The 25,077-nt window shown below is 45.3% G+C and overlaps 75 non-coding genes across 75 annotated transcripts; all 75 read left to right on the forward strand.

The window, feature by feature from the left end:
- The first annotated feature begins 186 nt into the window (after nt 1-186).
- Nucleotides 187-305, forward strand: LOC139397636 (5S ribosomal RNA). Its single transcript, XR_011631091.1, has one exon. It is a non-coding gene; the product is annotated as a 5S ribosomal RNA (ribosomal RNA).
- Nucleotides 306-482: 177 nt separating this feature from the next.
- On the forward strand, nt 483-601 carry LOC139397637 (5S ribosomal RNA). Its single transcript, XR_011631092.1, has one exon. It is a non-coding gene; the product is annotated as a 5S ribosomal RNA (ribosomal RNA).
- A 177-nt stretch (nt 602-778) lies between these two features.
- Nucleotides 779-897, forward strand: LOC139397638 (5S ribosomal RNA). The gene has a single exon (XR_011631093.1). It is a non-coding gene; the product is annotated as a 5S ribosomal RNA (ribosomal RNA).
- A 260-nt stretch (nt 898-1,157) lies between these two features.
- Nucleotides 1,158-1,276, forward strand: LOC139397639 (5S ribosomal RNA). Its single transcript, XR_011631094.1, has one exon. It is a non-coding gene; the product is annotated as a 5S ribosomal RNA (ribosomal RNA).
- Nucleotides 1,277-1,453: 177 nt separating this feature from the next.
- Nucleotides 1,454-1,572, forward strand: LOC139397481 (5S ribosomal RNA). Its single transcript, XR_011630942.1, has one exon. It is a non-coding gene; the product is annotated as a 5S ribosomal RNA (ribosomal RNA).
- Nucleotides 1,573-1,749: 177 nt separating this feature from the next.
- Nucleotides 1,750-1,868, forward strand: LOC139397482 (5S ribosomal RNA). Its single transcript, XR_011630943.1, has one exon. It is a non-coding gene; the product is annotated as a 5S ribosomal RNA (ribosomal RNA).
- Nucleotides 1,869-2,045: 177 nt separating this feature from the next.
- LOC139397483 (5S ribosomal RNA) lies at nt 2,046-2,164 on the forward strand. The gene has a single exon (XR_011630944.1). It is a non-coding gene; the product is annotated as a 5S ribosomal RNA (ribosomal RNA).
- Nucleotides 2,165-2,341: 177 nt separating this feature from the next.
- LOC139397484 (5S ribosomal RNA) lies at nt 2,342-2,460 on the forward strand. Its single transcript, XR_011630945.1, has one exon. It is a non-coding gene; the product is annotated as a 5S ribosomal RNA (ribosomal RNA).
- Nucleotides 2,461-2,718: 258 nt separating this feature from the next.
- LOC139397485 (5S ribosomal RNA) lies at nt 2,719-2,837 on the forward strand. Its single transcript, XR_011630946.1, has one exon. It is a non-coding gene; the product is annotated as a 5S ribosomal RNA (ribosomal RNA).
- Nucleotides 2,838-3,014: 177 nt separating this feature from the next.
- On the forward strand, nt 3,015-3,133 carry LOC139397487 (5S ribosomal RNA). Its single transcript, XR_011630948.1, has one exon. It is a non-coding gene; the product is annotated as a 5S ribosomal RNA (ribosomal RNA).
- A 260-nt stretch (nt 3,134-3,393) lies between these two features.
- On the forward strand, nt 3,394-3,512 carry LOC139397488 (5S ribosomal RNA). Its single transcript, XR_011630949.1, has one exon. It is a non-coding gene; the product is annotated as a 5S ribosomal RNA (ribosomal RNA).
- Nucleotides 3,513-3,689: 177 nt separating this feature from the next.
- Nucleotides 3,690-3,808, forward strand: LOC139397489 (5S ribosomal RNA). The gene has a single exon (XR_011630950.1). It is a non-coding gene; the product is annotated as a 5S ribosomal RNA (ribosomal RNA).
- A 260-nt stretch (nt 3,809-4,068) lies between these two features.
- LOC139397490 (5S ribosomal RNA) lies at nt 4,069-4,187 on the forward strand. The gene has a single exon (XR_011630951.1). It is a non-coding gene; the product is annotated as a 5S ribosomal RNA (ribosomal RNA).
- Nucleotides 4,188-4,364: 177 nt separating this feature from the next.
- Nucleotides 4,365-4,483, forward strand: LOC139397491 (5S ribosomal RNA). The gene has a single exon (XR_011630952.1). It is a non-coding gene; the product is annotated as a 5S ribosomal RNA (ribosomal RNA).
- Nucleotides 4,484-4,743: 260 nt separating this feature from the next.
- Nucleotides 4,744-4,862, forward strand: LOC139397492 (5S ribosomal RNA). The gene has a single exon (XR_011630953.1). It is a non-coding gene; the product is annotated as a 5S ribosomal RNA (ribosomal RNA).
- Nucleotides 4,863-5,039: 177 nt separating this feature from the next.
- LOC139397493 (5S ribosomal RNA) lies at nt 5,040-5,158 on the forward strand. The gene has a single exon (XR_011630954.1). It is a non-coding gene; the product is annotated as a 5S ribosomal RNA (ribosomal RNA).
- A 260-nt stretch (nt 5,159-5,418) lies between these two features.
- LOC139397494 (5S ribosomal RNA) lies at nt 5,419-5,537 on the forward strand. Its single transcript, XR_011630955.1, has one exon. It is a non-coding gene; the product is annotated as a 5S ribosomal RNA (ribosomal RNA).
- Nucleotides 5,538-5,714: 177 nt separating this feature from the next.
- Nucleotides 5,715-5,833, forward strand: LOC139397495 (5S ribosomal RNA). The gene has a single exon (XR_011630956.1). It is a non-coding gene; the product is annotated as a 5S ribosomal RNA (ribosomal RNA).
- A 266-nt stretch (nt 5,834-6,099) lies between these two features.
- On the forward strand, nt 6,100-6,218 carry LOC139397597 (5S ribosomal RNA). Its single transcript, XR_011631056.1, has one exon. It is a non-coding gene; the product is annotated as a 5S ribosomal RNA (ribosomal RNA).
- Nucleotides 6,219-6,477: 259 nt separating this feature from the next.
- Nucleotides 6,478-6,596, forward strand: LOC139397496 (5S ribosomal RNA). Its single transcript, XR_011630957.1, has one exon. It is a non-coding gene; the product is annotated as a 5S ribosomal RNA (ribosomal RNA).
- Nucleotides 6,597-6,773: 177 nt separating this feature from the next.
- LOC139397498 (5S ribosomal RNA) lies at nt 6,774-6,892 on the forward strand. The gene has a single exon (XR_011630959.1). It is a non-coding gene; the product is annotated as a 5S ribosomal RNA (ribosomal RNA).
- Nucleotides 6,893-7,152: 260 nt separating this feature from the next.
- On the forward strand, nt 7,153-7,271 carry LOC139397499 (5S ribosomal RNA). Its single transcript, XR_011630960.1, has one exon. It is a non-coding gene; the product is annotated as a 5S ribosomal RNA (ribosomal RNA).
- Nucleotides 7,272-7,448: 177 nt separating this feature from the next.
- Nucleotides 7,449-7,567, forward strand: LOC139397500 (5S ribosomal RNA). The gene has a single exon (XR_011630961.1). It is a non-coding gene; the product is annotated as a 5S ribosomal RNA (ribosomal RNA).
- A 259-nt stretch (nt 7,568-7,826) lies between these two features.
- LOC139397501 (5S ribosomal RNA) lies at nt 7,827-7,945 on the forward strand. Its single transcript, XR_011630962.1, has one exon. It is a non-coding gene; the product is annotated as a 5S ribosomal RNA (ribosomal RNA).
- Nucleotides 7,946-8,122: 177 nt separating this feature from the next.
- LOC139397502 (5S ribosomal RNA) lies at nt 8,123-8,241 on the forward strand. The gene has a single exon (XR_011630963.1). It is a non-coding gene; the product is annotated as a 5S ribosomal RNA (ribosomal RNA).
- Nucleotides 8,242-8,501: 260 nt separating this feature from the next.
- Nucleotides 8,502-8,620, forward strand: LOC139397503 (5S ribosomal RNA). Its single transcript, XR_011630964.1, has one exon. It is a non-coding gene; the product is annotated as a 5S ribosomal RNA (ribosomal RNA).
- A 177-nt stretch (nt 8,621-8,797) lies between these two features.
- Nucleotides 8,798-8,916, forward strand: LOC139397504 (5S ribosomal RNA). The gene has a single exon (XR_011630965.1). It is a non-coding gene; the product is annotated as a 5S ribosomal RNA (ribosomal RNA).
- Nucleotides 8,917-9,176: 260 nt separating this feature from the next.
- LOC139397505 (5S ribosomal RNA) lies at nt 9,177-9,295 on the forward strand. Its single transcript, XR_011630966.1, has one exon. It is a non-coding gene; the product is annotated as a 5S ribosomal RNA (ribosomal RNA).
- Nucleotides 9,296-9,472: 177 nt separating this feature from the next.
- On the forward strand, nt 9,473-9,591 carry LOC139397506 (5S ribosomal RNA). The gene has a single exon (XR_011630967.1). It is a non-coding gene; the product is annotated as a 5S ribosomal RNA (ribosomal RNA).
- A 260-nt stretch (nt 9,592-9,851) lies between these two features.
- LOC139397507 (5S ribosomal RNA) lies at nt 9,852-9,970 on the forward strand. Its single transcript, XR_011630968.1, has one exon. It is a non-coding gene; the product is annotated as a 5S ribosomal RNA (ribosomal RNA).
- A 177-nt stretch (nt 9,971-10,147) lies between these two features.
- LOC139397509 (5S ribosomal RNA) lies at nt 10,148-10,266 on the forward strand. The gene has a single exon (XR_011630970.1). It is a non-coding gene; the product is annotated as a 5S ribosomal RNA (ribosomal RNA).
- Nucleotides 10,267-10,524: 258 nt separating this feature from the next.
- On the forward strand, nt 10,525-10,643 carry LOC139397510 (5S ribosomal RNA). The gene has a single exon (XR_011630971.1). It is a non-coding gene; the product is annotated as a 5S ribosomal RNA (ribosomal RNA).
- Nucleotides 10,644-10,820: 177 nt separating this feature from the next.
- On the forward strand, nt 10,821-10,939 carry LOC139397511 (5S ribosomal RNA). Its single transcript, XR_011630972.1, has one exon. It is a non-coding gene; the product is annotated as a 5S ribosomal RNA (ribosomal RNA).
- A 260-nt stretch (nt 10,940-11,199) lies between these two features.
- On the forward strand, nt 11,200-11,318 carry LOC139397512 (5S ribosomal RNA). The gene has a single exon (XR_011630973.1). It is a non-coding gene; the product is annotated as a 5S ribosomal RNA (ribosomal RNA).
- A 177-nt stretch (nt 11,319-11,495) lies between these two features.
- On the forward strand, nt 11,496-11,614 carry LOC139397513 (5S ribosomal RNA). The gene has a single exon (XR_011630974.1). It is a non-coding gene; the product is annotated as a 5S ribosomal RNA (ribosomal RNA).
- Nucleotides 11,615-11,874: 260 nt separating this feature from the next.
- Nucleotides 11,875-11,993, forward strand: LOC139397514 (5S ribosomal RNA). The gene has a single exon (XR_011630975.1). It is a non-coding gene; the product is annotated as a 5S ribosomal RNA (ribosomal RNA).
- Nucleotides 11,994-12,170: 177 nt separating this feature from the next.
- Nucleotides 12,171-12,289, forward strand: LOC139397515 (5S ribosomal RNA). The gene has a single exon (XR_011630976.1). It is a non-coding gene; the product is annotated as a 5S ribosomal RNA (ribosomal RNA).
- Nucleotides 12,290-12,549: 260 nt separating this feature from the next.
- Nucleotides 12,550-12,668, forward strand: LOC139397516 (5S ribosomal RNA). The gene has a single exon (XR_011630977.1). It is a non-coding gene; the product is annotated as a 5S ribosomal RNA (ribosomal RNA).
- Nucleotides 12,669-12,928: 260 nt separating this feature from the next.
- On the forward strand, nt 12,929-13,047 carry LOC139397517 (5S ribosomal RNA). The gene has a single exon (XR_011630978.1). It is a non-coding gene; the product is annotated as a 5S ribosomal RNA (ribosomal RNA).
- A 177-nt stretch (nt 13,048-13,224) lies between these two features.
- Nucleotides 13,225-13,343, forward strand: LOC139397518 (5S ribosomal RNA). The gene has a single exon (XR_011630979.1). It is a non-coding gene; the product is annotated as a 5S ribosomal RNA (ribosomal RNA).
- A 260-nt stretch (nt 13,344-13,603) lies between these two features.
- On the forward strand, nt 13,604-13,722 carry LOC139397520 (5S ribosomal RNA). The gene has a single exon (XR_011630981.1). It is a non-coding gene; the product is annotated as a 5S ribosomal RNA (ribosomal RNA).
- A 177-nt stretch (nt 13,723-13,899) lies between these two features.
- LOC139397521 (5S ribosomal RNA) lies at nt 13,900-14,018 on the forward strand. Its single transcript, XR_011630982.1, has one exon. It is a non-coding gene; the product is annotated as a 5S ribosomal RNA (ribosomal RNA).
- Nucleotides 14,019-14,278: 260 nt separating this feature from the next.
- Nucleotides 14,279-14,397, forward strand: LOC139397522 (5S ribosomal RNA). Its single transcript, XR_011630983.1, has one exon. It is a non-coding gene; the product is annotated as a 5S ribosomal RNA (ribosomal RNA).
- Nucleotides 14,398-14,574: 177 nt separating this feature from the next.
- On the forward strand, nt 14,575-14,693 carry LOC139397523 (5S ribosomal RNA). The gene has a single exon (XR_011630984.1). It is a non-coding gene; the product is annotated as a 5S ribosomal RNA (ribosomal RNA).
- Nucleotides 14,694-14,953: 260 nt separating this feature from the next.
- Nucleotides 14,954-15,072, forward strand: LOC139397524 (5S ribosomal RNA). Its single transcript, XR_011630985.1, has one exon. It is a non-coding gene; the product is annotated as a 5S ribosomal RNA (ribosomal RNA).
- A 177-nt stretch (nt 15,073-15,249) lies between these two features.
- On the forward strand, nt 15,250-15,368 carry LOC139397525 (5S ribosomal RNA). The gene has a single exon (XR_011630986.1). It is a non-coding gene; the product is annotated as a 5S ribosomal RNA (ribosomal RNA).
- A 260-nt stretch (nt 15,369-15,628) lies between these two features.
- LOC139397526 (5S ribosomal RNA) lies at nt 15,629-15,747 on the forward strand. The gene has a single exon (XR_011630987.1). It is a non-coding gene; the product is annotated as a 5S ribosomal RNA (ribosomal RNA).
- A 177-nt stretch (nt 15,748-15,924) lies between these two features.
- LOC139397527 (5S ribosomal RNA) lies at nt 15,925-16,043 on the forward strand. Its single transcript, XR_011630988.1, has one exon. It is a non-coding gene; the product is annotated as a 5S ribosomal RNA (ribosomal RNA).
- Nucleotides 16,044-16,303: 260 nt separating this feature from the next.
- LOC139397528 (5S ribosomal RNA) lies at nt 16,304-16,422 on the forward strand. Its single transcript, XR_011630989.1, has one exon. It is a non-coding gene; the product is annotated as a 5S ribosomal RNA (ribosomal RNA).
- A 177-nt stretch (nt 16,423-16,599) lies between these two features.
- On the forward strand, nt 16,600-16,718 carry LOC139397529 (5S ribosomal RNA). The gene has a single exon (XR_011630990.1). It is a non-coding gene; the product is annotated as a 5S ribosomal RNA (ribosomal RNA).
- Nucleotides 16,719-16,978: 260 nt separating this feature from the next.
- LOC139397531 (5S ribosomal RNA) lies at nt 16,979-17,097 on the forward strand. Its single transcript, XR_011630992.1, has one exon. It is a non-coding gene; the product is annotated as a 5S ribosomal RNA (ribosomal RNA).
- A 177-nt stretch (nt 17,098-17,274) lies between these two features.
- Nucleotides 17,275-17,393, forward strand: LOC139397532 (5S ribosomal RNA). Its single transcript, XR_011630993.1, has one exon. It is a non-coding gene; the product is annotated as a 5S ribosomal RNA (ribosomal RNA).
- A 261-nt stretch (nt 17,394-17,654) lies between these two features.
- LOC139397533 (5S ribosomal RNA) lies at nt 17,655-17,773 on the forward strand. Its single transcript, XR_011630994.1, has one exon. It is a non-coding gene; the product is annotated as a 5S ribosomal RNA (ribosomal RNA).
- Nucleotides 17,774-17,950: 177 nt separating this feature from the next.
- LOC139397534 (5S ribosomal RNA) lies at nt 17,951-18,069 on the forward strand. The gene has a single exon (XR_011630995.1). It is a non-coding gene; the product is annotated as a 5S ribosomal RNA (ribosomal RNA).
- Nucleotides 18,070-18,329: 260 nt separating this feature from the next.
- On the forward strand, nt 18,330-18,448 carry LOC139397535 (5S ribosomal RNA). Its single transcript, XR_011630996.1, has one exon. It is a non-coding gene; the product is annotated as a 5S ribosomal RNA (ribosomal RNA).
- Nucleotides 18,449-18,625: 177 nt separating this feature from the next.
- LOC139397536 (5S ribosomal RNA) lies at nt 18,626-18,744 on the forward strand. Its single transcript, XR_011630997.1, has one exon. It is a non-coding gene; the product is annotated as a 5S ribosomal RNA (ribosomal RNA).
- Nucleotides 18,745-19,004: 260 nt separating this feature from the next.
- On the forward strand, nt 19,005-19,123 carry LOC139397537 (5S ribosomal RNA). The gene has a single exon (XR_011630998.1). It is a non-coding gene; the product is annotated as a 5S ribosomal RNA (ribosomal RNA).
- Nucleotides 19,124-19,300: 177 nt separating this feature from the next.
- On the forward strand, nt 19,301-19,419 carry LOC139397539 (5S ribosomal RNA). Its single transcript, XR_011630999.1, has one exon. It is a non-coding gene; the product is annotated as a 5S ribosomal RNA (ribosomal RNA).
- Nucleotides 19,420-19,596: 177 nt separating this feature from the next.
- On the forward strand, nt 19,597-19,715 carry LOC139397540 (5S ribosomal RNA). The gene has a single exon (XR_011631000.1). It is a non-coding gene; the product is annotated as a 5S ribosomal RNA (ribosomal RNA).
- A 260-nt stretch (nt 19,716-19,975) lies between these two features.
- On the forward strand, nt 19,976-20,094 carry LOC139397541 (5S ribosomal RNA). The gene has a single exon (XR_011631001.1). It is a non-coding gene; the product is annotated as a 5S ribosomal RNA (ribosomal RNA).
- A 177-nt stretch (nt 20,095-20,271) lies between these two features.
- Nucleotides 20,272-20,390, forward strand: LOC139397543 (5S ribosomal RNA). The gene has a single exon (XR_011631003.1). It is a non-coding gene; the product is annotated as a 5S ribosomal RNA (ribosomal RNA).
- Nucleotides 20,391-20,649: 259 nt separating this feature from the next.
- On the forward strand, nt 20,650-20,768 carry LOC139397544 (5S ribosomal RNA). Its single transcript, XR_011631004.1, has one exon. It is a non-coding gene; the product is annotated as a 5S ribosomal RNA (ribosomal RNA).
- A 177-nt stretch (nt 20,769-20,945) lies between these two features.
- LOC139397545 (5S ribosomal RNA) lies at nt 20,946-21,064 on the forward strand. The gene has a single exon (XR_011631005.1). It is a non-coding gene; the product is annotated as a 5S ribosomal RNA (ribosomal RNA).
- A 249-nt stretch (nt 21,065-21,313) lies between these two features.
- LOC139397546 (5S ribosomal RNA) lies at nt 21,314-21,432 on the forward strand. Its single transcript, XR_011631006.1, has one exon. It is a non-coding gene; the product is annotated as a 5S ribosomal RNA (ribosomal RNA).
- A 177-nt stretch (nt 21,433-21,609) lies between these two features.
- Nucleotides 21,610-21,728, forward strand: LOC139397547 (5S ribosomal RNA). The gene has a single exon (XR_011631007.1). It is a non-coding gene; the product is annotated as a 5S ribosomal RNA (ribosomal RNA).
- A 177-nt stretch (nt 21,729-21,905) lies between these two features.
- LOC139397548 (5S ribosomal RNA) lies at nt 21,906-22,024 on the forward strand. The gene has a single exon (XR_011631008.1). It is a non-coding gene; the product is annotated as a 5S ribosomal RNA (ribosomal RNA).
- A 258-nt stretch (nt 22,025-22,282) lies between these two features.
- LOC139397549 (5S ribosomal RNA) lies at nt 22,283-22,401 on the forward strand. The gene has a single exon (XR_011631009.1). It is a non-coding gene; the product is annotated as a 5S ribosomal RNA (ribosomal RNA).
- Nucleotides 22,402-22,578: 177 nt separating this feature from the next.
- LOC139397550 (5S ribosomal RNA) lies at nt 22,579-22,697 on the forward strand. Its single transcript, XR_011631010.1, has one exon. It is a non-coding gene; the product is annotated as a 5S ribosomal RNA (ribosomal RNA).
- A 260-nt stretch (nt 22,698-22,957) lies between these two features.
- On the forward strand, nt 22,958-23,076 carry LOC139397551 (5S ribosomal RNA). Its single transcript, XR_011631011.1, has one exon. It is a non-coding gene; the product is annotated as a 5S ribosomal RNA (ribosomal RNA).
- Nucleotides 23,077-23,253: 177 nt separating this feature from the next.
- LOC139397552 (5S ribosomal RNA) lies at nt 23,254-23,372 on the forward strand. The gene has a single exon (XR_011631012.1). It is a non-coding gene; the product is annotated as a 5S ribosomal RNA (ribosomal RNA).
- A 260-nt stretch (nt 23,373-23,632) lies between these two features.
- LOC139397554 (5S ribosomal RNA) lies at nt 23,633-23,751 on the forward strand. Its single transcript, XR_011631014.1, has one exon. It is a non-coding gene; the product is annotated as a 5S ribosomal RNA (ribosomal RNA).
- A 177-nt stretch (nt 23,752-23,928) lies between these two features.
- On the forward strand, nt 23,929-24,047 carry LOC139397555 (5S ribosomal RNA). Its single transcript, XR_011631015.1, has one exon. It is a non-coding gene; the product is annotated as a 5S ribosomal RNA (ribosomal RNA).
- A 177-nt stretch (nt 24,048-24,224) lies between these two features.
- LOC139397556 (5S ribosomal RNA) lies at nt 24,225-24,343 on the forward strand. Its single transcript, XR_011631016.1, has one exon. It is a non-coding gene; the product is annotated as a 5S ribosomal RNA (ribosomal RNA).
- Nucleotides 24,344-24,603: 260 nt separating this feature from the next.
- LOC139397557 (5S ribosomal RNA) lies at nt 24,604-24,722 on the forward strand. The gene has a single exon (XR_011631017.1). It is a non-coding gene; the product is annotated as a 5S ribosomal RNA (ribosomal RNA).
- Nucleotides 24,723-24,899: 177 nt separating this feature from the next.
- LOC139397558 (5S ribosomal RNA) lies at nt 24,900-25,018 on the forward strand. Its single transcript, XR_011631018.1, has one exon. It is a non-coding gene; the product is annotated as a 5S ribosomal RNA (ribosomal RNA).
- Nucleotides 25,019-25,077: the final 59 nt, after the last annotated feature.

Consider the following 25,077-nt stretch of genomic DNA (forward strand, 5'->3'; position numbering starts at 1 on the left):
TGAAATAAGTAAGCAAGGTTAGTTTGTATTTCATCCAACAATCTGTGCTACAAATTATGGCTACAGTATATGCAATTTCTTCCACTTTTTGAGTGACACAAAGATGCTTATCTAAATGGTGAAAATGCAACAGCTGTTAATCAGGCTCACTTTGACTTTACATAGTGCACCAAGAGATAGTTTCTCGCTTACGGCCACACCGGCCTGAGTACGCCTGATCTCGTCCGATCTCGGAAGCTAAGCAGGGTCGGGCCTGGTTAGTACTTGGATGGGAGACCGCCTGGGAATACCAGGTGCTGTAAGCTTTTTGTCACTGCCTTGTGGAATTTCAACTCTTTGTCCGTTTTTTCCCACAAGGCTGAAATATGTGCCCTCGCTTTGAAATAAGTAAGCAAGGTTAGTTTGTATTTCATCCAACAATCTGTACCACAAATTATGGCTACAGTATATGCAATTTCATCCACTTTTTGAGATTGCCTTTCGCTTACGGCCACACCGGCCTGAGTACGCCTGATCTCGTCCGATCTCGGAAGCTAAGCAGGGTCGGGCCTGGTTAGTACTTGGATGGGAGACCGCCTGGGAATACCAGGTGCTGTAAGCTTTTTGTCACTGCCTTGTGGAATTTCAACTCTTTGTCCGTTTTTTCCCACAAGGCTGAAATATGTGCCCTCGCTTTGAAATAAGTAAGCAAGGTTAGTTTGTATTTCATCCAACAATCTGTACCACAAATTATGGCTACAGTATATGCAATTTCATCCACTTTTTGAGATTGCCTTTCGCTTACGGCCACACCGGCCTGAGTACGCCTGATCTCGTCCGATCTCGGAAGCTAAGCAGGGTCGGGCCTGGTTAGTACTTGGATGGGAGACCGCCTGGGAATACCAGGTGCTGTAAGCTTTTTGTCACTGCCTTGTGGAATTTCAACTCTTTGTCCGTTTTTTCCCACAAGGCTGAAATATGTGCCCTCGCTTTGAAATAAGTAAGCAAGGTTAGTTTGTATTTCATCCAACAATCTGTGCTACAAATTATGGCTACAGTATATGCAATTTCTTCCACTTTTTGAGTGACACAAAGATGCTTATCTAAATGGTGAAAATGCAACAGCTGTTAATCAGGCTCACTTTGACTTTACATAGTGCACCAAGAGATAGTTTCTCGCTTACGGCCACACCGGCCTGAGTACGCCTGATCTCGTCCGATCTCGGAAGCTAAGCAGGGTCGGGCCTGGTTAGTACTTGGATGGGAGACCGCCTGGGAATACCAGGTGCTGTAAGCTTTTTGTCACTGCCTTGTGGAATTTCAACTCTTTGTCCGTTTTTTCCCACAAGGCTGAAATATGTGCCCTCGCTTTGAAATAAGTAAGCAAGGTTAGTTTGTATTTCATCCAACAATCTGTACCACAAATTATGGCTACAGTATATGCAATTTCATCCACTTTTTGAGATTGCCTTTCGCTTACGGCCACACCGGCCTGAGTACGCCTGATCTCGTCCGATCTCGGAAGCTAAGCAGGGTCGGGCCTGGTTAGTACTTGGATGGGAGACCGCCTGGGAATACCAGGTGCTGTAAGCTTTTTGTCACTGCCTTGTGGAATTTCAACTCTTTGTCCGTTTTTTCCCACAAGGCTGAAATATGTGCCCTCGCTTTGAAATAAGTAAGCAAGGTTAGTTTGTATTTCATCCAACAATCTGTACCACAAATTATGGCTACAGTATATGCAATTTCATCCACTTTTTGAGATTGCCTTTCGCTTACGGCCACACCGGCCTGAGTACGCCTGATCTCGTCCGATCTCGGAAGCTAAGCAGGGTCGGGCCTGGTTAGTACTTGGATGGGAGACCGCCTGGGAATACCAGGTGCTGTAAGCTTTTTGTCACTGCCTTGTGGAATTTCAACTCTTTGTCCGTTTTTTCCCACAAGGCTGAAATATGTGCCCTCGCTTTGAAATAAGTAAGCAAGGTTAGTTTGTATTTCATCCAACAATCTGTACCACAAATTATGGCTACAGTATATGCAATTTCATCCACTTTTTGAGATTGCCTTTCGCTTACGGCCACACCGGCCTGAGTACGCCTGATCTCGTCCGATCTCGGAAGCTAAGCAGGGTCGGGCCTGGTTAGTACTTGGATGGGAGACCGCCTGGGAATACCAGGTGCTGTAAGCTTTTTGTCACTGCCTTGTGGAATTTCAACTCTTTGTCCGTTTTTTCCCACAAGGCTGAAATATGTGCCCTCGCTTTGAAATAAGTAAGCAAGGTTAGTTTGTATTTCATCCAACAATCTGTACCACAAATTATGGCTACAGTATATGCAATTTCATCCACTTTTTGAGATTGCCTTTCGCTTACGGCCACACCGGCCTGAGTACGCCTGATCTCGTCCGATCTCGGAAGCTAAGCAGGGTCGGGCCTGGTTAGTACTTGGATGGGAGACCGCCTGGGAATACCAGGTGCTGTAAGCTTTTTGTCACTGCCTTGTGGAATTTCAACTCTTTGTCCGTTTTTTCCCACAAGGCTGAAATATGTGCCCTCGCTTTGAAATAAGTAAGCAAGGTTAGTTTGTATTTCATCCAACAATCTGTGCTACAAATTATGGCTACAGTATATGCAATTTCTTCCACTTTTTGAGTGACACAAAGATGCTTATCTAAATGGTGAAAATGCAACAGCTGTTAAAGGCTCACTTTGACTTTACATAGTGCACCAAGAGATAGTTTCTCGCTTACGGCCACACCGGCCTGAGTACGCCTGATCTCGTCCGATCTCGGAAGCTAAGCAGGGTCGGGCCTGGTTAGTACTTGGATGGGAGACCGCCTGGGAATACCAGGTGCTGTAAGCTTTTTGTCACTGCCTTGTGGAATTTCAACTCTTTGTCCGTTTTTTCCCACAAGGCTGAAATATGTGCCCTCGCTTTGAAATAAGTAAGCAAGGTTAGTTTGTATTTCATCCAACAATCTGTACCACAAATTATGGCTACAGTATATGCAATTTCATCCACTTTTTGAGATTGCCTTTCGCTTACGGCCACACCGGCCTGAGTACGCCTGATCTCGTCCGATCTCGGAAGCTAAGCAGGGTCGGGCCTGGTTAGTACTTGGATGGGAGACCGCCTGGGAATACCAGGTGCTGTAAGCTTTTTGTCACTGCCTTGTGGAATTTCAACTCTTTGTCCGTTTTTTCCCACAAGGCTGAAATATGTGCCCTCGCTTTGAAATAAGTAAGCAAGGTTAGTTTGTATTTCATCCAACAATCTGTGCTACAAATTATGGCTACAGTATATGCAATTTCTTCCACTTTTTGAGTGACACAAAGATGCTTATCTAAATGGTGAAAATGCAACAGCTGTTAATCAGGCTCACTTTGACTTTACATAGTGCACCAAGAGATAGTTTCTCGCTTACGGCCACACCGGCCTGAGTACGCCTGATCTCGTCCGATCTCGGAAGCTAAGCAGGGTCGGGCCTGGTTAGTACTTGGATGGGAGACCGCCTGGGAATACCAGGTGCTGTAAGCTTTTTGTCACTGCCTTGTGGAATTTCAACTCTTTGTCCGTTTTTTCCCACAAGGCTGAAATATGTGCCCTCGCTTTGAAATAAGTAAGCAAGGTTAGTTTGTATTTCATCCAACAATCTGTACCACAAATTATGGCTACAGTATATGCAATTTCATCCACTTTTTGAGATTGCCTTTCGCTTACGGCCACACCGGCCTGAGTACGCCTGATCTCGTCCGATCTCGGAAGCTAAGCAGGGTCGGGCCTGGTTAGTACTTGGATGGGAGACCGCCTGGGAATACCAGGTGCTGTAAGCTTTTTGTCACTGCCTTGTGGAATTTCAACTCTTTGTCCGTTTTTTCCCACAAGGCTGAAATATGTGCCCTCGCTTTGAAATAAGTAAGCAAGGTTAGTTTGTATTTCATCCAACAATCTGTGCTACAAATTATGGCTACAGTATATGCAATTTCTTCCACTTTTTGAGTGACACAAAGATGCTTATCTAAATGGTGAAAATGCAACAGCTGTTAATCAGGCTCACTTTGACTTTACATAGTGCACCAAGAGATAGTTTCTCGCTTACGGCCACACCGGCCTGAGTACGCCTGATCTCGTCCGATCTCGGAAGCTAAGCAGGGTCGGGCCTGGTTAGTACTTGGATGGGAGACCGCCTGGGAATACCAGGTGCTGTAAGCTTTTTGTCACTGCCTTGTGGAATTTCAACTCTTTGTCCGTTTTTTCCCACAAGGCTGAAATATGTGCCCTCGCTTTGAAATAAGTAAGCAAGGTTAGTTTGTATTTCATCCAACAATCTGTACCACAAATTATGGCTACAGTATATGCAATTTCATCCACTTTTTGAGATTGCCTTTCGCTTACGGCCACACCGGCCTGAGTACGCCTGATCTCGTCCGATCTCGGAAGCTAAGCAGGGTCGGGCCTGGTTAGTACTTGGATGGGAGACCGCCTGGGAATACCAGGTGCTGTAAGCTTTTTGTCACTGCCTTGTGGAATTTCAACTCTTTGTCCGTTTTTTCCCACAAGGCTGAAATATGTGCCCTCGCTTTGAAATAAGTAAGCAAGGTTAGTTTGTATTTCATCCAACAATCTGTGCTACAAATTATGGCTACAGTATATGCAATTTCTTCCACTTTTTGAGTGACACAAAGATGCTTATCTAAATGGTGAAAATGCAACAGCTGTTAATCAGGCTCACTTTGACTTTACATAGTGCACCAAGAGATAGTTTCTCGCTTACGGCCACACCGGCCTGAGTACGCCTGATCTCGTCCGATCTCGGAAGCTAAGCAGGGTCGGGCCTGGTTAGTACTTGGATGGGAGACCGCCTGGGAATACCAGGTGCTGTAAGCTTTTTGTCACTGCCTTGTGGAATTTCAACTCTTTGTCCGTTTTTTCCCACAAGGCTGAAATATGTGCCCTCGCTTTGAAATAAGTAAGCAAGGTTAGTTTGTATTTCATCCAACAATCTGTACCACAAATTATGGCTACAGTATATGCAATTTCATCCACTTTTTGAGATTGCCTTTCGCTTACGGCCACACCGGCCTGAGTACGCCTGATCTCGTCCGATCTCGGAAGCTAAGCAGGGTCGGGCCTGGTTAGTACTTGGATGGGAGACCGCCTGGGAATACCAGGTGCTGTAAGCTTTTTGTCACTGCCTTGTGGAATTTCAACTCTTTGTCCGTTTTTTCCCACAAGGCTGAAATATGTGCCCTCGCTTTGAAATAAGTAAGCAAGGTTAGTTTGTATTTCATCCAACAATCTGTGCTACAAATTATGGCTACAGTATATGCAATTTCTTCCACTTTTTGAGTGACACAAAGATGCTTATCTAAATGGTGAAAATGCAACAGCTGTTAATCAGGCTCACTTTGACTTTACATAGTGCACCAAGAGATAGTTTCTCGCTTACGGCCACACCGGCCTGAGTACGCCTGATCTCGTCCGATCTCGGAAGCTAAGCAGGGTCGGGCCTGGTTAGTACTTGGATGGGAGACCGCCTGGGAATACCAGGTGCTGTAAGCTTTTTGTCACTGCCTTGTGGAATTTCAACTCTTTGTCCGTTTTTTCCCACAAGGCTGAAATATGTGCCCTCGCTTTGAAATAAGTAAGCAAGGTTAGTTTGTATTTCATCCAACAATCTGTACCACAAATTATGGCTACAGTATATGCAATTTCATCCACTTTTTGAGATTGCCTTTCGCTTACGGCCACACCGGCCTGAGTACGCCTGATCTCGTCCGATCTCGGAAGCTAAGCAGGGTCGGGCCTGGTTAGTACTTGGATGGGAGACCGCCTGGGAATACCAGGTGCTGTAAGCTTTTTGTCACTGCCTTGTGGAATTTCAACTCTTTGTCCGTTTTTTCCCACAAGGCTGAAATATGTGCCCTCGCTTTGAAATAAGTAAGCAAGGTTAGTTTGTATTTCATCCAACAATCTGTACCACAAATTATGGCTACAGTATATGCAATTTCTTCCACTTTTTGATTGTGCTTACGGCCACACCGGCCTGAGTACGCCTGATCTGTCCGATTCGGAAGCTCAGGCTCACTTTGACTTTACATAGTGCACCAAGAGATAGTTTCTCCCTTACGGCCACACCGGCCTGAGTACGCCTGATCTCGTCCGATCTCGGAAGCTAAGCAGGGTCGGGCCTGGTTAGTACTTAGATGGGAGACCGCCTGGGAATACCAGGTGCTGTAAGCTTTTTGTCACTGCCTTGTGGACTTTCAACTCTTTGTCCGTTTTTTCCCACAAGGCTGAAATATGTGCCCTCGCTTTGAAATAAGTAAGCAAGGTTAGTTTGTATTTCATCCAACAATCTGTGCTACAAATTATGGCTACAGTATATGCAATTTCTTCCACTTTTTGAGTGACACAAAGATGCTTATCTAAATGGTGAAAATGCAACAGCTGTTAATCAGGCTCACTTTGACTTTACATAGTGCACCAAGAGATAGTTTTCGCTTACGGCCACACCGGCCTGAGTACGCCTGATCTCGTCCGATCTCGGAAGCTAAGCAGGGTCGGGCCTGGTTAGTACTTGGATGGGAGACCGCCTGGGAATACCAGGTGCTGTAAGCTTTTTGTCACTGCCTTGTGGAATTTCAACTCTTTGTCCGTTTTTTCCCACAAGGCTGAAATATGTGCCCTCGCTTTGAAATAAGTAAGCAAGGTTAGTTTGTATTTCATCCAACAATCTGTACCACAAATTATGGCTACAGTATATGCAATTTCATCCACTTTTTGAGATTGCCTTTCGCTTACGGCCACACCGGCCTGAGTACGCCTGATCTCGTCCGATCTCGGAAGCTAAGCAGGGTCGGGCCTGGTTAGTACTTGGATGGGAGACCGCCTGGGAATACCAGGTGCTGTAAGCTTTTTGTCACTGCCTTGTGGAATTTCAACTCTTTGTCCGTTTTTTCCCACAAGGCTGAAATATGTGCCCTCGCTTTGAAATAAGTAAGCAAGGTTAGTTTGTATTTCATCCAACAATCTGTGCTACAAATTATGGCTACAGTATATGCAATTTCTTCCACTTTTTGAGTGACACAAAGATGCTTATCTAAATGGTGAAAATGCAACAGCTGTTAATCAGGCTCACTTTGACTTTACATAGTGCACCAAGAGATAGTTTCTCGCTTACGGCCACACCGGCCTGAGTACGCCTGATCTCGTCCGATCTCGGAAGCTAAGCAGGGTCGGGCCTGGTTAGTACTTGGATGGGAGACCGCCTGGGAATACCAGGTGCTGTAAGCTTTTTGTCACTGCCTTGTGGAATTTCAACTCTTTGTCCGTTTTTTCCCACAAGGCTGAAATATGTGCCCTCGCTTTGAAATAAGTAAGCAAGGTTAGTTTGTATTTCATCCAACAATCTGTACCACAAATTATGGCTACAGTATATGCAATTTCATCCACTTTTTGAGATTGCCTTTCGCTTACGGCCACACCGGCCTGAGTACGCCTGATCTCGTCCGATCTCGGAAGCTAAGCAGGGTCGGGCCTGGTTAGTACTTGGATGGGAGACCGCCTGGGAATACCAGGTGCTGTAAGCTTTTTGTCACTGCCTTGTGGAATTTCAACTCTTTGTCCGTTTTTTCCCACAAGGCTGAAATATGTGCCCTCGCTTTGAAATAAGTAAGCAAGGTTAGTTTGTATTTCATCAACAATCTGTGCTACAAATTATGGCTACAGTATATGCAATTTCTTCCACTTTTTGAGTGACACAAAGATGCTTATCTAAATGGTGAAAATGCAACAGCTGTTAATCAGGCTCACTTTGACTTTACATAGTGCACCAAGAGATAGTTTCTCGCTTACGGCCACACCGGCCTGAGTACGCCTGATCTCGTCCGATCTCGGAAGCTAAGCAGGGTCGGGCCTGGTTAGTACTTGGATGGGAGACCGCCTGGGAATACCAGGTGCTGTAAGCTTTTTGTCACTGCCTTGTGGAATTTCAACTCTTTGTCCGTTTTTTCCCACAAGGCTGAAATATGTGCCCTCGCTTTGAAATAAGTAAGCAAGGTTAGTTTGTATTTCATCCAACAATCTGTACCACAAATTATGGCTACAGTATATGCAATTTCATCCACTTTTTGAGATTGCCTTTCGCTTACGGCCACACCGGCCTGAGTACGCCTGATCTCGTCCGATCTCGGAAGCTAAGCAGGGTCGGGCCTGGTTAGTACTTGGATGGGAGACCGCCTGGGAATACCAGGTGCTGTAAGCTTTTTGTCACTGCCTTGTGGAATTTCAACTCTTTGTCCGTTTTTTCCCACAAGGCTGAAATATGTGCCCTCGCTTTGAAATAAGTAAGCAAGGTTAGTTTGTATTTCATCCAACAATCTGTGCTACAAATTATGGCTACAGTATATGCAATTTCTTCCACTTTTTGAGTGACACAAAGATGCTTATCTAAATGGTGAAAATGCAACAGCTGTTAATCAGGCTCACTTTGACTTTACATAGTGCACCAAGAGATAGTTTCTCGCTTACGGCCACACCGGCCTGAGTACGCCTGATCTCGTCCGATCTCGGAAGCTAAGCAGGGTCGGGCCTGGTTAGTACTTGGATGGGAGACCGCCTGGGAATACCAGGTGCTGTAAGCTTTTTGTCACTGCCTTGTGGAATTTCAACTCTTTGTCCGTTTTTTCCCACAAGGCTGAAATATGTGCCCTCGCTTTGAAATAAGTAAGCAAGGTTAGTTTGTATTTCATCCAACAATCTGTACCACAAATTATGGCTACAGTATATGCAATTTCATCCACTTTTTGAGATTGCCTTTCGCTTACGGCCACACCGGCCTGAGTACGCCTGATCTCGTCCGATCTCGGAAGCTAAGCAGGGTCGGGCCTGGTTAGTACTTGGATGGGAGACCGCCTGGGAATACCAGGTGCTGTAAGCTTTTTGTCACTGCCTTGTGGAATTTCAACTCTTTGTCCGTTTTTTCCCACAAGGCTGAAATATGTGCCCTCGCTTTGAAATAAGTAAGCAAGGTTAGTTTGTATTTCATCCAACAATCTGTGCTACAAATTATGGCTACAGTATATGCAATTTCTTCCACTTTTTGAGTGACACAAAGATGCTTATCTAAATGGTGAAAATGCAACAGCTGTTAATCAGGCTCACTTTGACTTTACATAGTGCACCAAGAGATAGTTTCTCGCTTACGGCCACACCGGCCTGAGTACGCCTGATCTCGTCCGATCTCGGAAGCTAAGCAGGGTCGGGCCTGGTTAGTACTTGGATGGGAGACCGCCTGGGAATACCAGGTGCTGTAAGCTTTTTGTCACTGCCTTGTGGAATTTCAACTCTTTGTCCGTTTTTTCCCACAAGGCTGAAATATGTGCCCTCGCTTTGAAATAAGTAAGCAAGGTTAGTTTGTATTTCATCCAACAATCTGTACCACAAATTATGGCTACAGTATATGCAATTTCATCCACTTTTTGAGATTGCCTTTCGCTTACGGCCACACCGGCCTGAGTACGCCTGATCTCGTCCGATCTCGGAAGCTAAGCAGGGTCGGGCCTGGTTAGTACTTGGATGGGAGACCGCCTGGGAATACCAGGTGCTGTAAGCTTTTTGTCACTGCCTTGTGGAATTTCAACTCTTTGTCCGTTTTTTCCCACAAGGCTGAAATATGTGCCCTCGCTTTGAAATAAGTAAGCAAGGTTAGTTTGTATTTCATCCAACAATCTGTGCTACAAATTATGGCTACAGTATATGCAATTTCTTCCACTTTTTGAGTGACACAAAGATGCTTATCTAAATGGTGAAAATGCAACAGCTGTTAATCAGGCTCACTTTGACTTTACATAGTGCACCAAGAGATAGTTTCTCGCTTACGGCCACACCGGCCTGAGTACGCCTGATCTCGTCCGATCTCGGAAGCTAAGCAGGGTCGGGCCTGGTTAGTACTTGGATGGGAGACCGCCTGGGAATACCAGGTGCTGTAAGCTTTTTGTCACTGCCTTGTGGAATTTCAACTCTTTGTCCGTTTTTTCCCACAAGGCTGAAATATGTGCCCTCGCTTTGAAATAAGTAAGCAAGGTTAGTTTGTATTTCATCCAACAATCTGTACCACAAATTATGGCTACAGTATATGCAATTTCATCCACTTTTTGAGATTGCCTTTCGCTTACGGCCACACCGGCCTGAGTACGCCTGATCTCGTCCGATCTCGGAAGCTAAGCAGGGTCGGGCCTGGTTAGTACTTGGATGGGAGACCGCCTGGGAATACCAGGTGCTGTAAGCTTTTTGTCACTGCCTTGTGGAATTTCAACTCTTTGTCCGTTTTTTCCCACAAGGCTGAAATATGTGCCCTCGCTTTGAAATAAGTAAGCAAGGTTAGTTTGTATTTCATCCAACAATCTGTGCTACAAATTATGGCTACAGTATATGCAATTTCTTCCACTTTTTGAGTGACACAAAGATGCTTATCTAAATGGTGAAAATGCAACAGCTGTTAATCAGGCTCACTTTGACTTTACATAGTGCACCAAGAGATAGTTTCGCTTACGGCCACACCGGCCTGAGTACGCCTGATCTCGTCCGATCTCGGAAGCTAAGCAGGGTCGGGCCTGGTTAGTACTTGGATGGGAGACCGCCTGGGAATACCAGGTGCTGTAAGCTTTTTGTCACTGCCTTGTGGAATTTCAACTCTTTGTCCGTTTTTTCCCACAAGGCTGAAATATGTGCCCTCGCTTTGAAATAAGTAAGCAAGGTTAGTTTGTATTTCATCCAACAATCTGTACCACAAATTATGGCTACAGTATATGCAATTTCATCCACTTTTTGAGATTGCCTTTCGCTTACGGCCACACCGGCCTGAGTACGCCTGATCTCGTCCGATCTCGGAAGCTAAGCAGGGTCGGGCCTGGTTAGTACTTGGATGGGAGACCGCCTGGGAATACCAGGTGCTGTAAGCTTTTTGTCACTGCCTTGTGGAATTTCAACTCTTTGTCCGTTTTTTCCCACAAGGCTGAAATATGTGCCCTCGCTTTGAAATAAGTAAGCAAGGTTAGTTTGTATTTCATCCAACAATCTGTGCTACAAATTATGGCTACAGTATATGCAATTTCTTCCACTTTTTGAGTGACACAAAGATGCTTATCTAAATGGTGAAAATGCAACAGCTGTTAATCAGGCTCACTTTGACTTTACATAGTGCACCAAGAGATAGTTTCTCGCTTACGGCCACACCGGCCTGAGTACGCCTGATCTCGTCCGATCTCGGAAGCTAAGCAGGGTCGGGCCTGGTTAGTACTTGGATGGGAGACCGCCTGGGAATACCAGGTGCTGTAAGCTTTTTGTCACTGCCTTGTGGAATTTCAACTCTTTGTCCGTTTTTTCCCACAAGGCTGAAATATGTGCCCTCGCTTTGAAATAAGTAAGCAAGGTTAGTTTGTATTTCATCCAACAATCTGTACCACAAATTATGGCTACAGTATATGCAATTTCATCCACTTTTTGAGATTGCCTTTCGCTTACGGCCACACCGGCCTGAGTACGCCTGATCTCGTCCGATCTCGGAAGCTAAGCAGGGTCGGGCCTGGTTAGTACTTGGATGGGAGACCGCCTGGGAATACCAGGTGCTGTAAGCTTTTTGTCACTGCCTTGTGGAATTTCAACTCTTTGTCCGTTTTTTCCCACAAGGCTGAAATATGTGCCCTCGCTTTGAAATAAGTAAGCAAGGTTAGTTTGTATTTCATCCAACAATCTGTGCTACAAATTATGGCTACAGTATATGCAATTTCTTCCACTTTTTGAGTGACACAAAGATGCTTATCTAAATGGTGAAAATGCAACAGCTGTTAATCAGGCTCACTTTGACTTTACATAGTGCACCAAGAGATAGTTTCTCGCTTACGGCCACACCGGCCTGAGTACGCCTGATCTCGTCCGATCTCGGAAGCTAAGCAGGGTCGGGCCTGGTTAGTACTTGGATGGGAGACCGCCTGGGAATACCAGGTGCTGTAAGCTTTTTGTCACTGCCTTGTGGAATTTCAACTCTTTGTCCGTTTTTTCCCACAAGGCTGAAATATGTGCCCTCGCTTTGAAATAAGTAAGCAAGGTTAGTTTGTATTTCATCCAACAATCTGTACCACAAATTATGGCTACAGTATATGCAATTTCATCCACTTTTTGAGATTGCCTTTCGCTTACGGCCACACCGGCCTGAGTACGCCTGATCTCGTCCGATCTCGGAAGCTAAGCAGGGTCGGGCCTGGTTAGTACTTGGATGGGAGACCGCCTGGGAATACCAGGTGCTGTAAGCTTTTTGTCACTGCCTTGTGGAATTTCAACTCTTTGTCCGTTTTTTCCCACAAGGCTGAAATATGTGCCCTCGCTTTGAAATAAGTAAGCAAGGTTAGTTTGTATTTCATCCAACAATCTGTACCACAAATTATGGCTACAGTATATGCAATTTCTTCCACTTTTTGAGTGACACAAAGATGCTTATCTAAATGGTGAAAATGCAACAGCTGTTAATCAGGCTCACTTTGACTTTACATAGTGCACCAAGAGATAGTTTCTCGCTTACGGCCACACCGGCCTGAGTACGCCTGATCTCGTCCGATCTCGGAAGCTAAGCAGGGTCGGGCCTGGTTAGTACTTGGATGGGAGACCGCCTGGGAATACCAGGTGCTGTAAGCTTTTTGTCACTGCCTTGTGGAATTTCAACTCTTTGTCCGTTTTTTCCCACAAGGCTGAAATATGTGCCCTCGCTTTGAAATAAGTAAGCAAGGTTAGTTTGTATTTCATCCAACAATCTGTGCTACAAATTATGGCTACAGTATATGCAATTTCTTCCACTTTTTGAGTGACACAAAGATGCTTATCTAAATGGTGAAAATGCAACAGCTGTTAATCAGGCTCACTTTGACTTTACATAGTGCACCAAGAGATAGTTTCTCGCTTACGGCCACACCGGCCTGAGTACGCCTGATCTCGTCCGATCTCGGAAGCTAAGCAGGGTCGGGCCTGGTTAGTACTTGGATGGGAGACCGCCTGGGAATACCAGGTGCTGTAAGCTTTTTGTCACTGCCTTGTGGAATTTCAACTCTTTGTCCGTTTTTTCCCACAAGGCTGAAATATGTGCCCTCGCTTTGAAATAAGTAAGCAAGGTTAGTTTGTATTTCATCCAACAATCTGTACCACAAATTATGGCTACAGTATATGCAATTTCATCCACTTTTTGAGATTGCCTTTCGCTTACGGCCACACCGGCCTGAGTACGCCTGATCTCGTCCGATCTCGGAAGCTAAGCAGGGTCGGGCCTGGTTAGTACTTGGATGGGAGACCGCCTGGGAATACCAGGTGCTGTAAGCTTTTTGTCACTGCCTTGTGGAATTTCAACTCTTTGTCCGTTTTTTCCCACAAGGCTGAAATATGTGCCCTCGCTTTGAAATAAGTAAGCAAGGTTAGTTTGTATTTCATCCAACAATCTGTGCTACAAATTATGGCTACAGTATATGCAATTTCTTCCACTTTTTGAGTGACACAAAGATGCTTATCTAAATGGTGAAAATGCAACAGCTGTTAATCAGGCTCACTTTGACTTTACATAGTGCACCAAGAGATAGTTTCTCGCTTACGGCCACACCGGCCTGAGTACGCCTGATCTCGTCCGATCTCGGAAGCTAAGCAGGGTCGGGCCTGGTTAGTACTTGGATGGGAGACCGCCTGGGAATACCAGGTGCTGTAAGCTTTTTGTCACTGCCTTGTGGAATTTCAACTCTTTGTCCGTTTTTTCCCACAAGGCTGAAATATGTGCCCTCGCTTTGAAATAAGTAAGCAAGGTTAGTTTGTATTTCATCCAACAATCTGTACCACAAATTATGGCTACAGTATATGCAATTTCATCCACTTTTTGAGATTGCCTTTCGCTTACGGCCACACCGGCCTGAGTACGCCTGATCTCGTCCGATCTCGGAAGCTAAGCAGGGTCGGGCCTGGTTAGTACTTGGATGGGAGACCGCCTGGGAATACCAGGTGCTGTAAGCTTTTTGTCACTGCCTTGTGGAATTTCAACTCTTTGTCCGTTTTTTCCCACAAGGCTGAAATATGTGCCCTCGCTTTGAAATAAGTAAGCAAGGTTAGTTTGTATTTCATCCAACAATCTGTGCTACAAATTATGGCTACAGTATATGCAATTTCTTCCACTTTTTGAGTGACACAAAGATGCTTATCTAAATGGTGAAAATGCAACAGCTGTTAATCAGGCTCACTTTGACTTTACATAGTGCACCAAGAGATAGTTTCTCGCTTACGGCCACACCGGCCTGAGTACGCCTGATCTCGTCCGATCTCGGAAGCTAAGCAGGGTCGGGCCTGGTTAGTACTTGGATGGGAGACCGCCTGGGAATACCAGGTGCTGTAAGCTTTTTGTCACTGCCTTGTGGAATTTCAACTCTTTGTCCGTTTTTTCCCACAAGGCTGAAATATGTGCCCTCGCTTTGAAATAAGTAAGCAAGGTTAGTTTGTATTTCATCCAACAATCTGTACCACAAATTATGGCTACAGTATATGCAATTTCATCCACTTTTTGAGATTGCCTTTCGCTTACGGCCACACCGGCCTGAGTACGCCTGATCTCGTCCGATCTCGGAAGCTAAGCAGGGTCGGGCCTGGTTAGTACTTGGATGGGAGACCGCCTGGGAATACCAGGTGCTGTAAGCTTTTTGTCACTGCCTTGTGGAATTTCAACTCTTTGTCCGTTTTTTCCCACAAGGCTGAAATATGTGCCCTCGCTTTGAAATAAGTAAGCAAGGTTAGTTTGTATTTCATCCAACAATCTGTGCTACAAATTATGGCTACAGTATATGCAATTTCTTCCACTTTTTGAGTGACACAAAGATGCTTATCTAAATGGTGAAAATGCAACAGCTGTTAATCAGGCTCACTTTGACTTTACATAGTGCACCAAGAGATAGTTTCTCGCTTACGGCCACACCGGCCTGAGTACGCCTGATCTCGTCCGATCTCGGAAGCTAAGCAGGGTCGGGCCTGGTTAGTACTTGGATGGGAGACCGCCTGGGAATACCAGGTGCTGTAAGCTTTTTGTCACTGCCTTGTGGAATTTCAACTCTTTGTCCGTTTTTTCCCACAAGGCTGAAATATGTGCCCTCGCTTTGAAATAAGTAAGCAAGGTTAGTTTGTATTTCATCCAACAATCTGTACCACAAATTATGGCTACAGTATATGCAATTTCATCCACTTTTTGAGATTGCCTTTCGCTTACGGCCACACCGGCCTGAGTACGCCTGATCTCGTCCGATCTCGGAAGCTAAGCAGGGTCGGGCCTGGTTAGTACTTGGATGGGAGACCGCCTGGGAATACCAGGTGCTGTAAGCTTTTTGTCACTGCCTTGTGGAATTTCAACTCTTTGTCCGTTTTTTCCCACAAGGCTGAAATATGTGCCCTCGCTTTGAAATAAGTAAGCAAGGTTAGTTTGTATTTCATCCAACAATCTGTGCTACAAATTATGGCTACAGTATATGCAATTTCTTCCACTTTTTGAGTGACACAAAGATGCTTATCTAAATGGTGAAAATGCAACAGCTGTTAATCAGGCTCACTTTGACTTTACATAGTGCACCAAGAGATAGTTTCTCGCTTACGGCCACACCGGCCTGAGTACGCCTGATCTCGTCCGATCTCGGAAGCTAAGCAGGGTCGGGCCTGGTTAGTACTTGGATGGGAGACCGCCTGGGAATACCAGGTGCTGTAAGCTTTTTGTCACTGCCTTGTGGAATTTCAACTCTTTGTCCGTTTTTTCCCACAAGGCTGAAATATGTGCCCTCGCTTTGAAATAAGTAAGCAAGGTTAGTTTGTATTTCATCCAACAATCTGTACCACAAATTATGGCTACAGTATATGCAATTTCATCCACTTTTTGAGATTGCCTTTCGCTTACGGCCACACCGGCCTGAGTACGCCTGATCTCGTCCGATCTCGGAAGCTAAGCAGGGTCGGGCCTGGTTAGTACTTGGATGGGAGACCGCCTGGGAATACCAGGTGCTGTAAGCTTTTTGTCACTGCCTTGTGGAATTTCAACTCTTTGTCCGTTTTTTCCCACAAGGCTGAAATATGTGCCCTCGCTTTGAAATAAGTAAGCAAGGTTAGTTTGTATTTCATCCAACAATCTGTGCTACAAATTATGGCTACAGTATATGCAATTTCTTCCACTTTTTGAGTGACACAAAGATGCTTATCTAAATGGTGAAAATGCAACAGCTGTTAATCAGGCTCACTTTGACTTTACATAGTGCACCAAGAGATAGTTTCTCGCTTACGGCCACACCGGCCTGAGTACGCCTGATCTCGTCCGATCTCGGAAGCTAAGCAGGGTCGGGCCTGGTTAGTACTTGGATGGGAGACCGCCTGGGAATACCAGGTGCTGTAAGCTTTTTGTCACTGCCTTGTGGAATTTCAACTCTTTGTCCGTTTTTTCCCACAAGGCTGAAATATGTGCCCTCGCTTTGAAATAAGTAAGCAAGGTTAGTTTGTATTTCATCCAACAATCTGTACCACAAATTATGGCTACAGTATATGCAATTTCATCCACTTTTTGAGATTGCCTTTCGCTTACGGCCACACCGGCCTGAGTACGCCTGATCTCGTCCGATCTCGGAAGCTAAGCAGGGTCGGGCCTGGTTAGTACTTGGATGGGAGACCGCCTGGGAATACCAGGTGCTGTAAGCTTTTTGTCACTGCCTTGTGGAATTTCAACTCTTTGTCCGTTTTTTCCCACAAGGCTGAAATATGTGCCCTCGCTTTGAAATAAGTAAGCAAGGTTAGTTTGTATTTCATCCAACAATCTGTGCTACAAATTATGGCTACAGTATATGCAATTTCTTCCACTTTTTGAGTGACACAAAGATGCTTATCTAAATGGTGAAAATGCAACAGCTGTTAATCAGGCTCACTTTGACTTTACATAGTGCACCAAGAGATAGTTTCTCGCTTACGGCCACACCGGCCTGAGTACGCCTGATCTCGTCCGATCTCGGAAGCTAAGCAGGGTCGGGCCTGGTTAGTACTTGGATGGGAGACCGCCTGGGAATACCAGGTGCTGTAAGCTTTTTGTCACTGCCTTGTGGAATTTCAACTCTTTGTCCGTTTTTTCCCACAAGGCTGAAATATGTGCCCTCGCTTTGAAATAAGTAAGCAAGGTTAGTTTGTATTTCATCCAACAATCTGTACCACAAATTATGGCTACAGTATATGCAATTTCATCCACTTTTTGAGATTGCCTTTCGCTTACGGCCACACCGGCCTGAGTACGCCTGATCTCGTCCGATCTCGGAAGCTAAGCAGGGTCGGGCCTGGTTAGTACTTGGATGGGAGACCGCCTGGGAATACCAGGTGCTGTAAGCTTTTTGTCACTGCCTTGTGGAATTTCAACTCTTTGTCCGTTTTTTCCCACAAGGCTGAAATATGTGCCCTCGCTTTGAAATAAGTAAGCAAGGTTAGTTTGTATTTCATCCAACAATCTGTGCTACAAATTATGGCTACAGTATATGCAATTTCTTCCACTTTTTGAGTGACACAAAGATGCTTATCTAAATGGTGAAAATGCAACAGCTGTTAATCAGGCTCACTTTGACTTTACATAGTGTTTCCAAGAGATAGTTTCTCGCTTACGGCCACACCGGCCTGAGTACGCCTGATCTCGTCCGATCTCGGAAGCTAAGCAGGGTCGGGCCTGGTTAGTACTTGGATGGGAGACCGCCTGGGAATACCAGGTGCTGTAAGCTTTTTGTCACTGCCTTGTGGAATTTCAACTCTTTGTCCGTTTTTTCCCACAAGGCTGAAATATGTGCCCTCGCTTTGAAATAAGTAAGCAAGGTTAGTTTGTATTTCATCCAACAATCTGTACCACAAATTATGGCTACAGTATATGCAATTTCATCCACTTTTTGAGATTGCCTTTCGCTTACGGCCACACCGGCCTGAGTACGCCTGATCTCGTCCGATCTCGGAAGCTAAGCAGGGTCGGGCCTGGTTAGTACTTGGATGGGAGACCGCCTGGGAATACCAGGTGCTGTAAGCTTTTTGTCACTGCCTTGTGGAATTTCAACTCTTTGTCCGTTTTTTCCCACAAGGCTGAAATATGTGCCCTCGCTTTGAAATAAGTAAGCAAGGTTAGTTTGTATTTCATCCAACAATCTGTGCTACAAATTATGGCTACAGTATATGCAATTTCTTCCACTTTTTGAGTGACACAAAGATGCTTATCTAAATGGTGAAAATGCAACAGCTGTTAATCAGGCTCACTTTGACTTTACATAGTGCACCAAGAGATAGTTTCTCGCTTACGGCCACACCGGCCTGAGTACGCCTGATCTCGTCCGATCTCGGAAGCTAAGCAGGGTCGGGCCTGGTTAGTACTTGGATGGGAGACCGCCTGGGAATACCAGGTGCTGTAAGCTTTTTGTCACTGCCTTGTGGAATTTCAACTCTTTGTCCGTTTTTTCCCACAAGGCTGAAATATGTGCCCTCGCTTTGAAATAAGTAAGCAAGGTTAGTTTGTATTTCATCCAACAATCTGTACCACAAATTATGGCTACAGTATATGCAATTTCATCCACTTTTTGAGATTGCCTTTCGCTTACGGCCACACCGGCCTGAGTACGCCTGATCTCGTCCGATCTCGGAAGCTAAGCAGGGTCGGGCCTGGTTAGTACTTGGATGGGAGACCGCCTGGGAATACCAGGTGCTGTAAGCTTTTTGTCACTGCCTTGTGGAATTTCAACTCTTTGTCCGTTTTTTCCCACAAGGCTGAAATATGTGCCCTCGCTTTGAAATAAGTAAGCAAGGTTAGTTTGTATTTCATCCAACAATCTGTGCTACAAATTATGGCTACAGTATATGCAATTTCTTCCACTTTTTGAGTGACACAAAGATGCTTATCTAAATGGTGAAAATGCAACAGCTGTTAATCAGGCTCACTTTGACTTTACATAGTGCACCAAGAGATAGTTTCTCGCTTACGGCCACACCGGCCTGAGTACGCCTGATCTCGTCCGATCTCGGAAGCTAAGCAGGGTCGGGCCTGGTTAGTACTTGGATGGGAGACCGCCTGGGAATACCAGGTGCTGTAAGCTTTTTGTCACTGCCTTGTGGAATTTCAACTCTTTGTCCGTTTTTTCCCACAAGGCTGAAATATGTGCCCTCGCTTTGAAATAAGTAAGCAAGGTTAGTTTGTATTTCATCCAACAATCTGTACCACAAATTATGGCTACAGTATATGCAATTTCATCCACTTTTTGAGATTGCCTTTCGCTTACGGCCACACCGGCCTGAGTACGCCTGATCTCGTCCGATCTCGGAAGCTAAGCAGGGTCGGGCCTGGTTAGTACTTGGATGGGAGACCGCCTGGGAATACCAGGTGCTGTAAGCTTTTTGTCACTGCCTTGTGGAATTTCAACTCTTTGTCCGTTTTTTCCCACAAGGCTGAAATATGTGCCCTCGCTTTGAAATAAGTAAGCAAGGTTAGTTTGTATTTCATCCAACAATCTGTACCACAAATTATGGCTACAGTATATGCAATTTCATCCACTTTTTGAGATTGCCTTTCGCTTACGGCCACACCGGCCTGAGTACGCCTGATCTCGTCCGATCTCGGAAGCTAAGCAGGGTCGGGCCTGGTTAGTACTTGGATGGGAGACCGCCTGGGAATACCAGGTGCTGTAAGCTTTTTGTCACTGCCTTGTGGAATTTCAACTCTTTGTCCGTTTTTTCCCACAAGGCTGAAATATGTGCCCTCGCTTTGAAATAAGTAAGCAAGGTTAGTTTGTATTTCATCCAACAATCTGTGCTACAAATTATGGCTACAGTATATGCAATTTCTTCCACTTTTTGAGTGACACAAAGATGCTTATCTAAATGGTGAAAATGCAACAGCTGTTAATCAGGCTCACTTTGACTTTACATAGTGCACCAAGAGATAGTTTCTCGCTTACGGCCACACCGGCCTGAGTACGCCTGATCTCGTCCGATCTCGGAAGCTAAGCAGGGTCGGGCCTGGTTAGTACTTGGATGGGAGACCGCCTGGGAATACCAGGTGCTGTAAGCTTTTTGTCACTGCCTTGTGGAATTTCAACTCTTTGTCCGTTTTTTCCCACAAGGCTGAAATATGTGCCCTCGCTTTGAAATAAGTAAGCAAGGTTAGTTTGTATTTCATCCAACAATCTGTACCACAAATTATGGCTACAGTATATGCAATTTCATCCACTTTTTGAGATTGCCTTTCGCTTACGGCCACACCGGCCTGAGTACGCCTGATCTCGTCCGATCTCGGAAGCTAAGCAGGGTCGGGCCTGGTTAGTACTTGGATGGGAGACCGCCTGGGAATACCAGGTGCTGTAAGCTTTTTGTCACTGCCTTGTGGAATTTCAACTCTTTGTCCGTTTTTTCCCACAAGGCTGAAATATGTGCCCTCGCTTTGAAATAAGTAAGCAAGGTTAGTTTGTATTTCATCCAACAATCTGTGCTACAAATTATGGCTACAGTATATGCAATTTCTTCCACTTTTTGAGTGACACAAAGATGCTTATCTAAATGGTGAAAATGCAACAGCTGTTAATCAGGCTCACTTTGACTTTACATAGTGCACCAAGAGATAGTTTTCGCTTACGGCCACACCGGCCTGAGTACGCCTGATCTCGTCCGATCTCGGAAGCTAAGCAGGGTCGGGCCTGGTTAGTACTTGGATGGGAGACCGCCTGGGAATACCAGGTGCTGTAAGCTTTTTGTCACTGCCTTGTGGAATTTCAACTCTTTGTCCGTTTTTTCCCACAAGGCTGAAATATGTGCCCTCGCTTTGAAATAAGTAAGCAAGGTTAGTTTGTATTTCATCCAACAATCTGTACCACAAATTATGGCTACAGTATATGCAATTTCATCCACTTTTTGAGATTGCCTTTCGCTTACGGCCACACCGGCCTGAGTACGCCTGATCTCGTCCGATCTCGGAAGCTAAGCAGGGTCGGGCCTGGTTAGTACTTGGATGGGAGACCGCCTGGGAATACCAGGTGCTGTAAGCTTTTTGTCACTGCCTTGTGGAATTTCAACTCTTTGTCCGTTTTTTCCCACAAGGCTGAAATATGTGCCCTCGCTTTGAAATAAGTAAGCAAGGTTAGTTTGTATTTCATCCAACAATCTGTGCTACAAATTATGGCTACAGTATATGCAATTTCTTCCACTTTTTGAGTGACACAAAGATGCTTATCTAAATGGTGAAAATGCAACAGCTGTTAATCAGGCTCACTTTGACTTTACATAGTGCACCTTTCGCTTACGGCCACACCGGCCTGAGTACGCCTGATCTCGTCCGATCTCGGAAGCTAAGCAGGGTCGGGCCTGGTTAGTACTTGGATGGGAGACCGCCTGGGAATACCAGGTGCTGTAAGCTTTTTGTCACTGCCTTGTGGAATTTCAACTCTTTGTCCGTTTTTTCCCACAAGGCTGAAATATGTGCCCTCGCTTTGAAATAAGTAAGCAAGGTTAGTTTGTATTTCATCCAACAATCTGTACCACAAATTATGGCTACAGTATATGCAATTTCATCCACTTTTTGAGATTGCCTTTCGCTTACGGCCACACCGGCCTGAGTACGCCTGATCTCGTCCGATCTCGGAAGCTAAGCAGGGTCGGGCCTGGTTAGTACTTGGATGGGAGACCGCCTGGGAATACCAGGTGCTGTAAGCTTTTTGTCACTGCCTTGTGGAATTTCAACTCTTTGTCCGTTTTTTCCCACAAGGCTGAAATATGTGCCCTCGCTTTGAAATAAGTAAGCAAGGTTAGTTTGTATTTCATCCAACAATCTGTACCACAAATTATGGCTACAGTATATGCAATTTCATCCACTTTTTGAGATTGCCTTTCGCTTACGGCCACACCGGCCTGAGTACGCCTGATCTCGTCCGATCTCGGAAGCTAAGCAGGGTCGGGCCTGGTTAGTACTTGGATGGGAGACCGCCTGGGAATACCAGGTGCTGTAAGCTTTTTGTCACTGCCTTGTGGAATTTCAACTCTTTGTCCGTTTTTTCCCACAAGGCTGAAATATGTGCCCTCGCTTTGAAATAAGTAAGCAAGGTTAGTTTGTATTTCATCCAACAATCTGTGCTACAAATTATGGCTACAGTATATGCAATTTCTTCCACTTTTTGAGTGACACAAAGATGCTTATCTAAATGGTGAAAATGCAACAGCTGTTAATCAGGCTCACTTTGACTTTACATAGTGCACCAAGAGATAGTTTCGCTTACGGCCACACCGGCCTGAGTACGCCTGATCTCGTCCGATCTCGGAAGCTAAGCAGGGTCGGGCCTGGTTAGTACTTGGATGGGAGACCGCCTGGGAATACCAGGTGCTGTAAGCTTTTTGTCACTGCCTTGTGGAATTTCAACTCTTTGTCCGTTTTTTCCCACAAGGCTGAAATATGTGCCCTCGCTTTGAAATAAGTAAGCAAGGTTAGTTTGTATTTCATCCAACAATCTGTACCACAAATTATGGCTACAGTATATGCAATTTCATCCACTTTTTGAGATTGCCTTTCGCTTACGGCCACACCGGCCTGAGTACGCCTGATCTCGTCCGATCTCGGAAGCTAAGCAGGGTCGGGCCTGGTTAGTACTTGGATGGGAGACCGCCTGGGAATACCAGGTGCTGTAAGCTTTTTGTCACTGCCTTGTGGAATTTCAACTCTTTGTCCGTTTTTTCCCACAAGGCTGAAATATGTGCCCTCGCTTTGAAATAAGTAAGCAAGGTTAGTTTGTATTTCATCCAACAATCTGTGCTACAAATTATGGCTACAGTATATGCAATTTCTTCCACTTTTTGAGTGACACAAAGATGCTTATCTAAATGGTGAAAATGCAACAGCTGTTAATCAGGCTCACTTTGACTTTACATAGTGCACCAAGAGATAGTTTCTCGCTTACGGCCACACCGGCCTGAGTACGCCTGATCTCGTCCGATCTCGGAAGCTAAGCAGGGTCGGGCCTGGTTAGTACTTGGATGGGAGACCGCCTGGGAATACCAGGTGCTGTAAGCTTTTTGTCACTGCCTTGTGGAATTTCAACTCTTTGTCCGTTTTTTCCCACAAGGCTGAAATATGTGCCCTCGCTTTGAAATAAGTAAGCAAGGTTAGTTTGTATTTCATCCAACAATCTGTACCACAAATTATGGCTACAGTATATGCAATTTCATCCACTTTTTGAGATTGCCTTTCGCTTACGGCCACACCGGCCTGAGTACGCCTGATCTCGTCCGATCTCGGAAGCTAAGCAGGGTCGGGCCTGGTTAGTACTTGGATGGGAGACCGCCTGGGAATACCAGGTGCTGTAAGCTTTTTGTCACTGCCTTGTGGAATTTCAACTCTTTGTCCGTTTTTTCCCACAAGGCTGAAATATGTGCCCTCGCTTTGAAATAAGTAAGCAAGGTTAGTTTGTATTTCATCCAACAATCTGTGCTACAAATTATGGCTACAGTATATGCAATTTCTTCCACTTTTTGAGTGACACAAAGATGCTTATCTAAATGGTGAAAATGCAACAGCTGTTAATCAGGCTCACTTTGACTTTACATAGTGCACCAAGAGATAGTTTCTCGCTTACGGCCACACCGGCCTGAGTACGCCTGATCTCGTCCGATCTCGGAAGCTAAGCAGGGTCGGGCCTGGTTAGTACTTGGATGGGAGACCGCCTGGGAATACCAGGTGCTGTAAGCTTTTTGTCACTGCCTTGTGGAATTTCAACTCTTTGTCCGTTTTTTCCCACAAGGCTGAAATATGTGCCCTCGCTTTGAAATAAGTAAGCAAGGTTAGTTTGTATTTCATCCAACAATCTGTACCACAAATTATGGCTACAGTATATGCAATTTCATCCACTTTTTGAGATTGCCTTTCGCTTACGGCCACACCGGCCTGAGTACGCCTGATCTCGTCCGATCTCGGAAGCTAAGCAGGGTCGGGCCTGGTTAGTACTTGGATGGGAGACCGCCTGGGAATACCAGGTGCTGTAAGCTTTTTGTCACTGCCTTGTGGAATTTCAACTCTTTGTCCGTTTTTTCCCACAAGGCTGAAATATGTGCCCTCGCTTTGAAATAAGTAAGCAAGGTTAGTTTGTATTTCATCCAACAATCTGTACCACAAATTATGGCTACAGTATATGCAATTTCATCCACTTTTTGAGATTGCCTTTCGCTTACGGCCACACCGGCCTGAGTACGCCTGATCTCGTCCGATCTCGGAAGCTAAGCAGGGTCGGGCCTGGTTAGTACTTGGATGGGAGACCGCCTGGGAATACCAGGTGCTGTAAGCTTTTTGTCACTGCCTTGTGGAATTTCAACTCTTTGTCCGTTTTTTCCCACAAGGCTGAAATATGTGCCCTCGCTTTGAAATAAGTAAGCAAGGTTAGTTTGTATTTCATCCAACAATCTGTGCTACAAATTATGGCTACAGTATATGCAATTTCTTCCACTTTTTGAGTGACACAAAGATGCTTATCTAAATGGTGAAAATGCAACAGCTGTTAATCAGGCTCACTTTGACTTTACATAGTGCACCAAGAGATAGTTTCTCGCTTACGGCCACACCGGCCTGAGTACGCCTGATCTCGTCCGATCTCGGAAGCTAAGCAGGGTCGGGCCTGGTTAGTACTTGGATGGGAGACCGCCTGGGAATACCAGGTGCTGTAAGCTTTTTGTCACTGCCTTGTGGAATTTCAACTCTTTGTCCGTTTTTTCCCACAAGGCTGAAATATGTGCCCTCGCTTTGAAATAAGTAAGCAAGGTTAGTTTGTATTTCATCCAACAATCTGTACCACAAATTATGGCTACAGTATATGCAATTTCATCCACTTTTTGAGATTGCCTTTCGCTTACGGCCACACCGGCCTGAGTACGCCTGATCTCGTCCGATCTCGGAAGCTAAGCAGGGTCGGGCCTGGTTAGTACTTGGATGGGAGACCGCCTGGGAATACCAGGTGCTGTAAGCTTTTTGTCACTGCCTTGTGGAATTTCAACTCTTTGTCCGTTTTTTCCCACAAGGCTGAAA

This window comes from Oncorhynchus clarkii, unplaced genomic scaffold, assembly GCF_045791955.1.
Source record: "Oncorhynchus clarkii lewisi isolate Uvic-CL-2024 unplaced genomic scaffold, UVic_Ocla_1.0 unplaced_contig_2455_pilon_pilon, whole genome shotgun sequence".
Lineage (NCBI taxonomy): Eukaryota > Metazoa > Chordata > Actinopteri > Salmoniformes > Salmonidae > Oncorhynchus > Oncorhynchus clarkii.